The 13,023-nt window shown below is 47.9% G+C and overlaps 1 pseudogene; it reads right to left on the bottom strand.

The window, feature by feature from the left end:
• Positions 1-1,037: 1,037 nt before the first annotated feature.
• LOC125554813 overlaps positions 1,038-13,023 on the bottom strand; it is a 48,958-nt pseudogene continuing 36,972 nt past the window's right edge.

Below are 13,023 nucleotides of genomic sequence, written 5' to 3' on the forward strand. Positions count from 1 at the left end.
TACGACAATAGTTAAAAGGCATACTGAATGCCTCTCAGCTTTTTGTTCTCCTTCAAGGTCCACAGTTGCTCACATCTTTCAGCTCTTCACCGAGCTAGGGTGTTGCATCCTGCACTTCTTCTCATCCTGTCGTGTCATTACACCGTTGAACGCCCTTGCTTCCGGATGTTGTTATCTGCCGCCGCTTCAGTCTCTCCAGATCGACATCTTGACCATTGTAAATGCAACAGTGTTTATTTGAATAAATATTACTGGCATATGAATATATTTCCGGACAGAAGGGGACATTACCTAGTCGGTGCCTCCTTGACTTCTCCAGGCGCTAACAGTAGTTAGCTGGGTCCGACAATTTTCCAGCTCCTGAGACAACATGTTGTTCTTCTCTGTGAGTACCTAATTACACAATGATCCTTAAAATCAGTTGCTTCAATTGTTTCAAGTCTCAGGGCTACTGTATATGATTATTAAATCTTCTCAGTACGATCTTACCCCCATATCCTTTGAAAGCTGGTAAGTGGCTCCAGCAAGCCCATCCCGAGCAGCTCGGATGTATGCATCCATCAAGCTAAAGGCATTGAATGCCTCTTCAGTAAAGTTGGGGTCACGCATAGCGGCCCTCCGGCGCCGATGGTTCATTGCACTCTCCACTTCGGAGTTGGTGACAGACACATTATCCGAATCTTCGGAGAGAGGACAATCCGGCATTGCACCCGTATCAGCTCTAGCCCTGAGGCAGTCCGGGGTTCGGATTGTTGGACGCATGTCGCGAGTCGCGGATACAGTCCCGACCGGCTCTCCTAATAGCTTAGTAAGGATGTACAATTCGGTATATACCAGGCATATAAAAAACCATACTCTTGCCATGAAGGCTTGCCGTCGCCATCCACCTTCTTCGAGACCGCCTGTAGGCGTCGCCTCTTAATGAGCGATCCTGATTCACAGGCAGACGACGCTGCCCCTTTGAGCACGAAGCGGTGGGTACGCACTGGGAAAACTCTTAAAGAGACCCCCCGGGCTCTGGAACATAGAGAAGGCCTCTAATCAGCCTCAGCCACTTCTGTGCCGTCGTACTCACCTGATAAACCCCTCTTGAAACTCTTGAAGATATGCCCCTGGTCTTACATGGAGAAGGAGAAGCCAGATCAGCCTACAATGGCCACTTCTTGCCGTCGTAGTCGCCTATAGAAACCCCCTCCTTAAGCTCACATATATCCGCTCCTTCAAATCCGGATCAGTCCCGCCGGTCTCCGGCTGCGCGGCTATAGATCCCTGGCAACCTTCTCCATCCTGTAAAAATTCGGTAGTCTCAACTACGACTCAGAAGAATTGGAGGTGATATGTAGAAAGCCACCCAATTAGGAGGTTGTACCATGAAAAGCCATCTCCCTTAAGCAAGTGAATTCTTCTTCTCCCCTTATAAAGATAGCCAAACCATTGCCAAGCGGCAAAGTGTCCACCCTTCCCCCGCAATCTAGCACATTCCCCATGTATGCACAGGGAGTCCTCTATGAGGCTGAAGCCTCCCTTATCCGAGATCCCATTAATTCGATTATCATAGTCGATAGCGAGTGTTTATCTTCCCAGTAACTTTTAACCTCCTCCGCTTCCTCCCGTCTCGGGCCCAGCTGTGGCTCCTAACGGGCACTAAATTGGGAAGCCTCGTCGATTGTTTGGAAGAACAACTCTCATATAAACCCACTCCGAAGGCCCTCTCGGACCTTCTTCGAGTTCAGACAGCCTTTCCCTATGCCCACCCTTCACGCCCCCACATCAATATGACCCCTTGGACAAGGACGAGCAGAAAAGTTTCCCCATAACTCAAATGGCCAGCCTAGACAGACCGCAAGGAGCGACCCGAACGCCCGTGATGCAGAATAGCCCAGTAGATGTGCAGATTGAGCAGATACTCCAGGAGACCCAGACGAAAGGTATTCGAAATCAACGTCTAATAGAAAGGGACAATAAGCACACTCCTCCCCTTCAGATTGGGAGTTTTCGTAGCTCACTGCTGGAAGTTAATCCGCTTACCCGACGGACAGATCTCGAAGAGTATCCTCCCTAAACTATCGTTGGCATGATACCGAATCTTCCCATCGCCTTTTTAGGACCGTGGGACGAGGGAAGAACGGAGCCGCCATGTTCCTTTTCTTCACATTCTAAGATTCCTGGTGAATGCATATGATATCTCATCTCCTAAATAACGCCTTCCCTACAGCCGTGCTATGTGGTAAAATACTTAACCCTCTTATCGTCTACAGTGGAGCCGGGCACTAATGACAGAAGCCCAGGGTATAACATTCAGTAAAATCCGAGCTTTAAGAATTCACCTACCCAACCGAAGATGGTAAAGCCGTACACAATCCTTTGTCAGATCCTGCCCCATTAAATTCGAGGAGGAACCCACCTGCAATTCAAACAATTTGCCCAACACGCCATGACACTGTTCGGGGGCTGTCTGTTCTAATCTACTAATGTAGGGTGTATGAGAGCAAACTAGCTATGAGTAGTGTAAGCACAGTTTACGAGTCACCCCTTCTCGAGGAATAATAGCTACTCTCCCCGATGCACGATGGTGTATGACTTTACCATGGGCCACCCTTCACACTGATAGTGCCAGTTTTATAAGTTCACCACCCCTCCGCCTCTACAGTAGCGGGTTCAAAACATTAACGAGTACTGGTAACCCCCTAGAAGTGCTATGATGACCATAAAACTTAATGATCTCTTTAGGTCTCCTGGCCGTCGAGTGGTTGGATCTTGGTCGAGTGATTGCTTCTTGGTCGAGTGTCTTCGAGTCTGTCGAGTGGAACACCTCCAAGTCGATTGAAAGGTGATTTCTTCTAGAGATGTCCTTGGGTAGGGCAGTTAGGACAGGTCCATGACCCTACCCTAGGTACATAGCTTCATCATTAGCCCCCGAATGGATCGAGGTTTGAGTGGGGAAGGAGTTGAGAACTTCTCCGACTCATTTTTCATGCCATGAGCATATCTTGTTTCGGATCAATGAACCTGAGTGATGACAGCAACTTCCTTTTCAGTCGCCTTGATCCATTCTTAGTTTTTTGTCGAGTGAGTTTCTTTACTTGAAAAGCTCCGAGTGACGGTGTGGAGGAGATCTTCCGTCTGACAAGTTGTTCTGCTGCCCGCAGATTTCGCGGGATTCGAATTTTGGGAAGCGCGCGGGACGGGGGAGGCCGCAGTAATCGGATGGGATAGGGTGGAGCCGCCTCGATCTCCGCGCCACCTTTTTCGCCACGTATCGCGCGCGCGATTGTTACGGGATTTGACAGGATCGTCCGGGCCTACCAGTCAGCCACTCGGAAGCGACCTCATATAAGGCGTCGGACCGGGGTTTCTCGAACAGTGCGTTCCATTTCCTCTTCTCCTCTTCAGGCTTCTTCGTCGCGCTCTCGCCCCAGCGCCGCCGCTCCGTACGCATCTCGCTCGACGATGGGGAAGGAGAAGACGGCGGCTCTGGAGCGGGCGAAGAAGGCGACAGGCAAGGGGAAGGCGACCAGTCGGGATGGATCTTCCTCGTGAGCTGGCCTGCCGAAGGGCTGGAGCGACTGGATCCGCTCGGCGATCCGCCAAGAAGACCTCGACGACCTAGCCGACGGAGGACTGATCCCCCATGGATCGGGCTTCCGGGGAAGGAATCCGAGCCGCAACCTCGGGAGGGTGAGCGCGTTCTCCTTGCCACCCACGTCGACCGTGGATTTTCCTTGCCTCCTCACCCTTTCTTTCGGGGATTTCTGAATTTCTTTGGGGCACAACTCCACCACTTCACTCCCAACACAATCGTGTATCTCGCTGCTTTCGTGTCTTTGTGCGAGAATTTCTTGGGTTGTCGGCCTCACTGGGGTCTTTTCAAGCACATTTTCACCTGTCGTTCTCAGACGGTGAAAAAGGCCAATCCGAGTGACGAGAGAACACAAGTGATTCAGATGTGTGGGGGTCTTGGTGTTCAGATGAGAGGGAAAAGTTCCTTTCCAGCCATGATTCTTCCCGACTCGGTCCGCGGATGGCAGTCGACCTGGTTTTACTGCAAAGACCAGCCGACGCCAGGGCAGTCGACTGGCCTCCCTCCTTTTACCATGGACCGAGTGAGGAAACCCTCCTCTTTGAAGGTGCTCCCGGAGGAGAAGGCGCAAGTTAGGGTGCTGGTCGAACGAGTGGTCCAGCTTATCCGTGACGGGTTCACTGGTATGGATCTCTTGGAGGTTCTCGGGCATCAGCCTCTTCAGCCGAGACCATCATGATGTATTCTTGACTACACCACTCGGATTCACCCGGAGGAGGTCGATGACACACAGGGGTGGCTTCGGGCATCACCAAACAAGGACAACCCCAGGGGAGCCAGGAGAGTTCCTCCATTCGACCAGTCCCAACCAGAAAAGGTCCGATTCTGAGCTTTTGATTAATCTGAATTCACTCGCGCAGCTGTCTATACTGCGTCGACTGACTTTATTCTTCCTGCTTTCTTTCAGGCCCTTATCGAAATGTACTCAGTGCCCAACGGAGAGCAAGAGCAAGATCTGGAAGGAGAGGCGAGCGGCGGCGACAGTGGCGAATGGCATTCTGACGGAGAAGAGGACGAAGAAAGCGACGACTCAAGTGACGAAGAAGAAGTCGAGTCGCCTCCTCGCAGGGAGAGGCGATCCAAGCTTGACCAAGAACGACCGAGCGCCCGTGAAAAGGCGATTGCTCAGACTGGTCAGTCTTCAAAGCGTCCTCGGACATCTTCACCAACCCCAACTGAAAAAGTGTCAAAGCATCTCAAAGTTGCAGAGCAGAAGCCTCGGAAGGCGTTGCCGAAGATTAAGATTGACATCCCCGTCGCTTCTGCGTGAGTGTCTCCCTTTGTATTCACTCGACGCTCCGTGCTGTTTATTTTTTCTTGATTTAACCAGACGAACTTTGGAACTGGCAGCGCTGCTACTTCCGGACCTCAGCTTACAGAGATGAGGATGAGGTAATGGAGGATGCAGTCACTTCCAATCTGGGTATGATTTCTGTCATTCTGTCTTTATTTGGTCGACTCAACTGCAATGTGTACCATTGGGTGATGTGATTTTGGCGATTGATCTTTGAACAGCTCCTAACATTATTGACCTCCCCGATGATGATGATGAAGAGCCTGAGAGGCCTTTGACGAGGAAAAATAGGAAAGCTCCTGCAAGCAAGGTGCCACAGTCGACGCCGATGGCGGAACCAGTCGTTCAGGACGCTGGTGATGCCAATCGGGGTTCTGTTACCTTCGCCGTACCATTGTCGAGTGCCCTGCCTTCTTCGTCGACTGCTCAAGCTCCTGCCGACCCACCTTCAGTTTTTGCGATCCATCATGTCCCAGAGGACGAAGTGAATGCTGCCAAGGAAGCCATACGCCAGGCGGGCATTATGATGGAGAAGGTGAAGATGGTGCGGGACGCCAGTCAGGCCGCCTATGACGCCAGCTCGGCTCTCCAAAGCAATGTTCACGTCAGCTTGTCTTGTGTTGCATCTTGTCATGTCATCATGTGTATTGCATCATCATGTTTTCAAAACTTGCATTTGTCCATATCTCCCCGTTCTCTCCGTTGTTCGTTCTGAGCCCAACCACACTCGCACGCGCCCGCGGTACCTCCGAAATATTATTTTATAAGTGGCCGGGAAAATGTTCTCGGAATGGGATGAAAGTTGGCGTGCGGTGTTGTTATGTTGTCAGTAGGTCGTCTGCCAAGTTTCATCGCATTCGGAGTCCGTTTGATGCCCCAACGGATAACTATAGCGGCAGTATAGCCGGTCTAACGTCGGACGTTTTCAGTCTCCGGAAACAGTCATCGGGTCTCTCTCTCTTCTCTTCTCTCAGCCCAAAGCTTTCTGCACAGACCGCTATCAACCGCCAGGCCCCGAAACCCCTCCTTGCACGGTGCATCGGCCCTCCTCGCGCGCGCGTCCGAAAGCTGTCTCGGACCTGACCCGGGCAGTCGTCACTGTTGCGTCCGGATCATCCCCAAACATCCCTAAATCATCATCGGTTTCTTGTTTGGACTTCTTAACCTAATTATTTCGGGCCGTCCGATTATAATCGGAGGGACCAATTAGTCCCTAGCTAGATCCACCTGCTATATATATACGGGTCCAACCCTAGAATCTAGGAGGTTTGTCCCTCCACCGCCGCCACCGGGTCGCCTCCCACCTCGTGATCCCCTCGCCCGATCCTCCTCAATCTCCTCGCCCAGCCAGTGCATCCCCTCCGATCCATCCTTCCCGTGCCCACCTCCTCGTCCCCGTGCAGCAACCAGGAGCATAAGCTCCTCCTTCCACACCCCGCGGCCGAGGACCCCAACCCCGGCGTCCGCATAGCCAAGTCCCTCGAACAGCTGGAGCTTCCTGCAGCCTCGCGCGCACGAGTCCCCGAGCTCCTCTGCTCGCGCACAAGCTCCACAACCCCAAGCCTCCCCACGCCAGCGTGTCTCCTCCTCCCGCTGCTCCCTGTCTCCCTCCGCGGCGTGCAACTCCCAGGAGAGCCGAGCTCCTCCCGATACAGAGCTCCGCCGTCTTCCTCGCGACCCCGCCGCCTCACCTCACCGCTGATGATCACCAGCACCTCCAGGTCACGCCGCCGGGCCTCCCTCGCGCCCTCTCTTCCTTTCCCTCTCACCGTCTCACCTCTCTCTGTCTCTCTTCGTCAGGGACAGGAACCAACGACCCGAATCCTCCGCCATGGCCTTGCAGCTCCCGCCGCCTTCTTCGCCGATCAGCACCGCCTCCGTCGCCCCTCCGTACGATCTGTCGTCAGCAGAACCCCCATGGTGAGCAGCCACAACTCCCAGCTCCTTCCTGTCATCGATCTCTTCATGCATGAGGCGAGCACGGGCTCGTCTTCGAGCTCCCGCACATCTAGCCTTTGCACGCGCCCGCCTTGCTGTGCGTGCACACACACATGTTTTTCCGCAGCCCCGCCGTCAGCCTATGTTCGCGACGGTCGCCGTCTTGCTCGCCGGCGCCGTGACCCAGTTCGCCGGTGATTCGCAAGGCCTGGCCTTTGCTTCGGTTCAAATTTTGCAACGCCCTCGTTTAACACAAATAAGCAGCAGTAGGGTAGTGGTCAACATGCTGCTCCTCCATCCAGGAGGTCGTGGGTTCAGTTCCCAGCCGGCCCCATTTTTTGCTATGTTTTCCTGTTTATTTTGCACCTCAACCGCCAGGCCAAATCTCCTCGTGGGCCGCTGCACTGTGTTGCAATCCGGCCCATGTATGTTTTTTTCCCTTCTGTGGTTTTAGTATTTTTCCAGTGTATGCATAATTACATGAATGCCACTCTTTTATATTGTTAATAACTAAATATGCTTGCACCCAAATTAAACAAAATATATATGTAAAATGCTTAGAATTTAATGTAGTTTAATAATTTTCAACTTTCATCCATGTTTGAAATGTTTAAATAGCTGATTGTTTTAATTTGCTTAAATAACTTGTTAAAATGATTTATTTCATAACCAAATAACCGTAGCTCCAAACTTAACAAACTTTATATGTAAATGGGGTGGAAAAATGCCTAGTTTATCATGGCGACTTTACTTTGCATGATTATCAACTCTAAAATTGTGTTTAGGGCAGAACAGTACCAAACCTTAAAATATCATATGGGGATTTTACCGGAAGTTGTTTTGCTATTGTTTCTGGCCTGTTTTTGCACCTCAACCGCCAGGCCAAATCTCCTCGTGGGCCGCTGCACTGTGTTGCAATCCGGCCCATGTATGTTTTTTTCCCTTCTGTGGTTTTAGTATTTTTCCAGTGTATGCATAATTACATGAATGCCACTCTTTTGTATTGTTAATAACTAAATATGCTTGCACCCAAATTAAACAAAATATATATGTAAAATGCTTAGAATTTAATGTAGTTTAATAATTTTCAACTTTCATCCACGTTTGAAATGTTTAAATAGCTGATTGTTTTAATTTGCTTAAATAACTTGTTAAAATGATTTATTTCATAACCAAATAACCGTAGCTCCAAACTTAACAAACTTTATATGTAAATGGGGTGGAAAATGCCTAGTTTATCATGGCGACTTTACTTTGCATGATTATCAACTCTAAAATTGTGTTTAGGGCAGAACAGTACCAAAGCTTAAAATATGCATATGGGGTTTTACCGGAAATTGTTGTTCGTTGTTTCCGGCCTCATTTAAAACTTGCCTAGATAGTAAGTTTGGTTGTGCTTCACCCCTTGCCATGTTAATCACCATTTAATATTGTTAGGTACATAAAGACGAGATCGACTAATAACTTGTCGTTGGTGTTTCGTCAATATGCACACCGTTGCATATTGAGGCTCCACTTTAATTTATAGGATTGCTTGTGCACTTTGCCATGCATGCTTCATTAAAACGGACATGCATCATACTTGGTTGTGCATCATGCCATGCTTATGTCGTGGTTGTTTACTATATTGTTTGCTTCTTTCTGGTGTTGCTTCTTCGGGTTAGTTCCGATAACATTGCGTTTGTGAGGATCCGTTCGACTACGTCCGTTTGTCTTCTTCATGGACTCGTTCTTCTTCCTTGCGGGATCTCAGGCAAGATGACCATACCCTCGAAATCACTTCTATCTTTGCTTGCTAGTTGCTCGCTCTTTTGCTATGCCTATGCTGCGATACCTACCACTTGCTTATCATGCCTCCCATATTGTTGAACCAAGCCTCTAACCCACCTTGTCCTAGCAAACCGTTGTTTGGCTATGTTACCGCTTTGCTCAGCCCCTCTTATAGCGTTGTTAGTTGCAGGTGAAGATTGAAGTTTGTTCCTTAGTTGGAACATGGAGATGTTGTTCTTGTTGGAACATGTTTACTTGTTGGGATATCACATATATATCTTATTTAATTAATGCATCTATATACTTGGTAAAGGGTGGAAGGCTCGGCCTTATGCCTGGTGTTTTGTTCCACTCTTGCCGCCCTAGTTTCCGTCATATCGGTGTTATGTTCCCGGATTTTGCGTTCCTTACGCGGTTGGGTTATAATGGGAACCCCTTGACAGTTCGCCTTGAATAAAACTCCTCCAGCAAGGCCCAACCTTGGTTTTACCATTCCACCTAGCCTTTTTCCCTTGGGGTCGGCATCCCAGGGTCATCTTATTTTAACCCCCCCGGGCCAGTGCTCCTCTGAGTGTTGGTCCAACTGTCAGCTCGCGGTGGCCACCAGGGGCAACTTGGGCTGTGCCTACCGAAGTTTGACAATCTGAGTGTGCCCTGAGAACGAGATATGTGCAGCTCCTATCGGGATTTGTCGGCACATTGGGTGGCTTTGCTGGTCTTGTTTTAACATTGCCGAAATGTCTTGTAACCGGGATTCCGAGTCTGATCGTGTCTTCCCGCTAGAAGGAATATCCTTCGTTGACCGTGAGAGCTTGTGATGGGCTAAGTTGGGACACCCCTGCAGGGATTTGAACTTTCGAAAGCCGTGCCCGCGGTTATGGGCAGATGGGAATTTGTTAATGTCCGGTTGTAGAAAACCTGAAGTTGACCTTAATTAAAATGCATCAACCGCGTGTGTAACCGTGATGGTCTCTTTCCGGCGGAGTCCGGGAAGTGAACACGGTGTTGGAGTTATGCTTGACGTAGGTTGTTTAGGATCACTTCTTGATCATAGTTTTCGACCGTTGCTTTGCCTTCTCTTCTCGCTCTCATTTGCGTATGTTAGCCACCATATATGCTAGTCGCTTGCTGCAGCTCCACCTCTTACCTTTACCTTACCCATAAGCTTAAATAGTCTTGATCGCGAGGGTGCGAGATTGCTGAGTCCCCGTGGCTCACAGACACTTCCAAACCAGCTTGCAGGTGCCGATGAGTCCGTGCAGATGACGCAACCAAGCTCAGGAGGAACTCGATGAAGATCTTGTCCTTTGCGTTGTTTCGTTCTAGTTGATCAGTAGTGGAGCCCTGTTGGGGTCGATCTGGGACCTTTGTCGCATTTGGGGTTCTTCTTTTATTCTGGTTCCGTAGTCGGACCTTGATTGTATTTGGATGTTGTAATGCTTTATTCATGTATTGTGTGAAGTGGCGATTGTAAGCCAACTATGTATCTTTTCCCTTATTGTATTACATGGGTTGTTTGCGAAGGTTACCTCACTTGCGACATTGCTTTCAATGCGGTTATGCCTCTGAGTCGTGCTTCGACACGTGGGAGATATAGCCGCATCGAGGGCGTTCCAAGTTGCTAATCAGAGCCATCCCCAACCTTAGGAGCCCCCACTGCTTGATCGAATTAGCGGACGAGTTGAGTCTAGAAAATGTTTTGAGTCATTTAGGAATTATATATCAGAGAGTTTAGGAATTCTTTTTACTCCCCAGTCCCCTCGTCGCTCTGGTAAGGCATCCTGACGTAGAGTTTTGACTCTTCTCTTCTCAAATTTCACTAAAAAAAATTAGGATCACGCGGGTATCTTGGAATCGTTTCGATGGTTTTGTGACGAGAACATTGTTCTTGGTGCCTCCTGTCATTTAGGGGTTGTGGCAGTGTCCCTGGGAGTTGAGCTCCGAGGTGTTGTCGTCACAACTTTATCGTTGCAGTTCTGGAATACCTGAGTTTAGTACGCCGACATCGAAAATCTCTTTTATGTAGTTCGTTGGTGAGATAACCTCGACGCCACCCAGTACTGGGGCGGGAGTTCAGGAGTATTGCCATAACTCGTATATCGGATGCTTTTCGAAGGTTGAGGTAGACGATTTCCGAAGGTTTCTTGGTTATGTGTTGAAGGATGGATACAGCTGGATGTAGGATTTGCTAGTTTTGGGTGAGATATTATGCTTCCCCTGTATCCCCAACACCTGATTGCATAACCGGAAAGGTTTGGGAGTTTCATAAGTGGGAATTCAAGTAGCTCTTAGGATATCTTTTCGACAGATGTATGATATGAAATTGGGGTTCCACGTCTAGTGGTCTGCCTATTCACGGTCGGTTTTACAGTGGTCTCGTTGTGTCTTAAAGAGTCCTTGGCTATGCCGACTCGGGGACGCTTCGTATGTCATGTGCACTGCCTTGTACATGATGGTGCTGTACGATCGAGCCCATGTAGGCCCCACCACGAAAACTTCGGATGAAATCTCTATCATATGTTTGTTCCGGCTTATTCTACAAGTCAATCCTTTGTTTTGTTTTGAGTTGTGGTATTCGAGTTGCTTCAATGTCAAGTGTTGATTCCATACCTTCCCTAAATGGTGTTCTCATACTCCGATGTGGATACCAATCCTTCTTGATCATCAAGATTGTCTTGTCAATCCTTTTCACCGGCGTGTTTTCTCTTCAAGTGGATCCGATTATTTCAACATCAGCAAGATCAATTATCATTTCTTCTCAACGGTGTTTGTTTCATCCATACCAAGTTGTCTTTGTTTTCCCACCCTCCCACCCTTTTCTGCAAGGAATCCGATGTAGTAATCAAGTATCCTTTTATTCATGTGAAGTCTCACCATTCTTTTCCTTCATGTTCTTACCCGGTGGTTCTCATGAAGATGCTCTACTAGTTCATCATTATTTGCTCTTTTTCTTCTCCGGTGGAACCAATTCAAGTTTTTGGTGTTGATCATATCCCTTTTCCCTCGTTTCTAATGATTTCTCATGCCGGTGCACCTCACAATCTTTCACCGCTCGCTATTCTATTGTTCCGGAGTGCTCAAGATATCTCGAAGATTCGTGCTTACACTCTATTTTCGTTCAAGCTCTTTCGAGGATGTTATCTCATTCTAGTCATTTAATTAATCGGTGCATTATCTCTTCCTAAGTAATCATTCAACGATGTTTCTTTTGAGTAGGCCCTAACCCACAGGTCTTTTCCCAGGATCTTACCCGACTCTCCTTATTTTCCCGGAGCTATCCTCAAATTTCTTTTCGAAGTTTGACGTAAGAATGAATTGTCATCAGTCAAATGTCTTTCTCCAAGATCGGTTAAATTCTTTTCATCGTTGGCTCAACCTTTCCATTCTTCATTCCGGAGTGTCTAAATAATTCATGATGGTGTTTCTCGTCGTCATTCTCGGATTTTGAAGACCGAAGAAGAGTTTCTTTTAAATCTTGCCCCATTCTCTGCCATCCTCTCATAATTGTTTTGATTGTGAGAATTCTTTTCACCTATCCGGAGCAATTCAAGAGTCTTCTCAGTGTGTTATCCGGAGTCCACCAATTCAGATTTATTCATTCTCAGCTGTCAGTTATCATCCTCCTAATTTTACCGGCGCATCGTTCGAATATCCTCTAATCAGTTCATGATCTCTTCGTTCCCATGGATCTAAACCCTCTCATGTATCTTCGTTCATTTGCTAATTTTTCCCAGTGTTTCTTTATCTTTACTTTGTTCATTTTCAATCCTACCGGTGTTTCATTGAAGACCTTATCAAGTTATCGATATCTCTCCTAATCCTTTCAACGAGAATAAGTGGTATGCCAAATCCGTTTCTTGTCATCAATTTAAATTGGTGAAGGATATGCATAACGTAATTCTTATTTTTGTTTCATCGAGTGAACTCAATTCCCTGTTCCGGAGGCTCATCAAATTCTCGTTTTCATTTGTTCATTTTTCTTTTCCCGGAGTTCCATGTTCTCTCAATTACCTCGTCACGGAGATCCATCTAAATCATTACAAATTTTCACCTTGTGTTTTCAACTCCTTTTTTCTTCCGTTTGATCATTCTTTTGTTTAACGGAGTTCCTCATCAAGGCTCTACATGATGGTTCTTCAAGGATGTAATTTCCTTCTCAAAGTTTTTCATCGAGATTCTTTCCTAAGAAGCTCAAGCTTTCTTCATATTGTAATCCGGAGTGCAATTCTTTCTTCCGTATCATTGGAGGTGGTATTATGTCATTCTTGATAATTTGAATTCATGTTTCATGATTCACATGTTTTCATGAATGAGATATTTTAAATCCATCAATCTCGTCATTGGAGTTATCTTGGGTTATATTTCACCTAAAGCCTTCTCTAAGGTTTGTTGCTATTATGGTGCTTATAAATGACCCAACTTCTTCTTTTATCCTCCCGGT

The sequence above is a fragment of the Triticum urartu genome, chromosome 4 (assembly GCF_003073215.2).
Source record: "Triticum urartu cultivar G1812 chromosome 4, Tu2.1, whole genome shotgun sequence".
In the NCBI taxonomy this organism is placed as follows: Eukaryota; Viridiplantae; Streptophyta; class Magnoliopsida; order Poales; family Poaceae; genus Triticum; species Triticum urartu.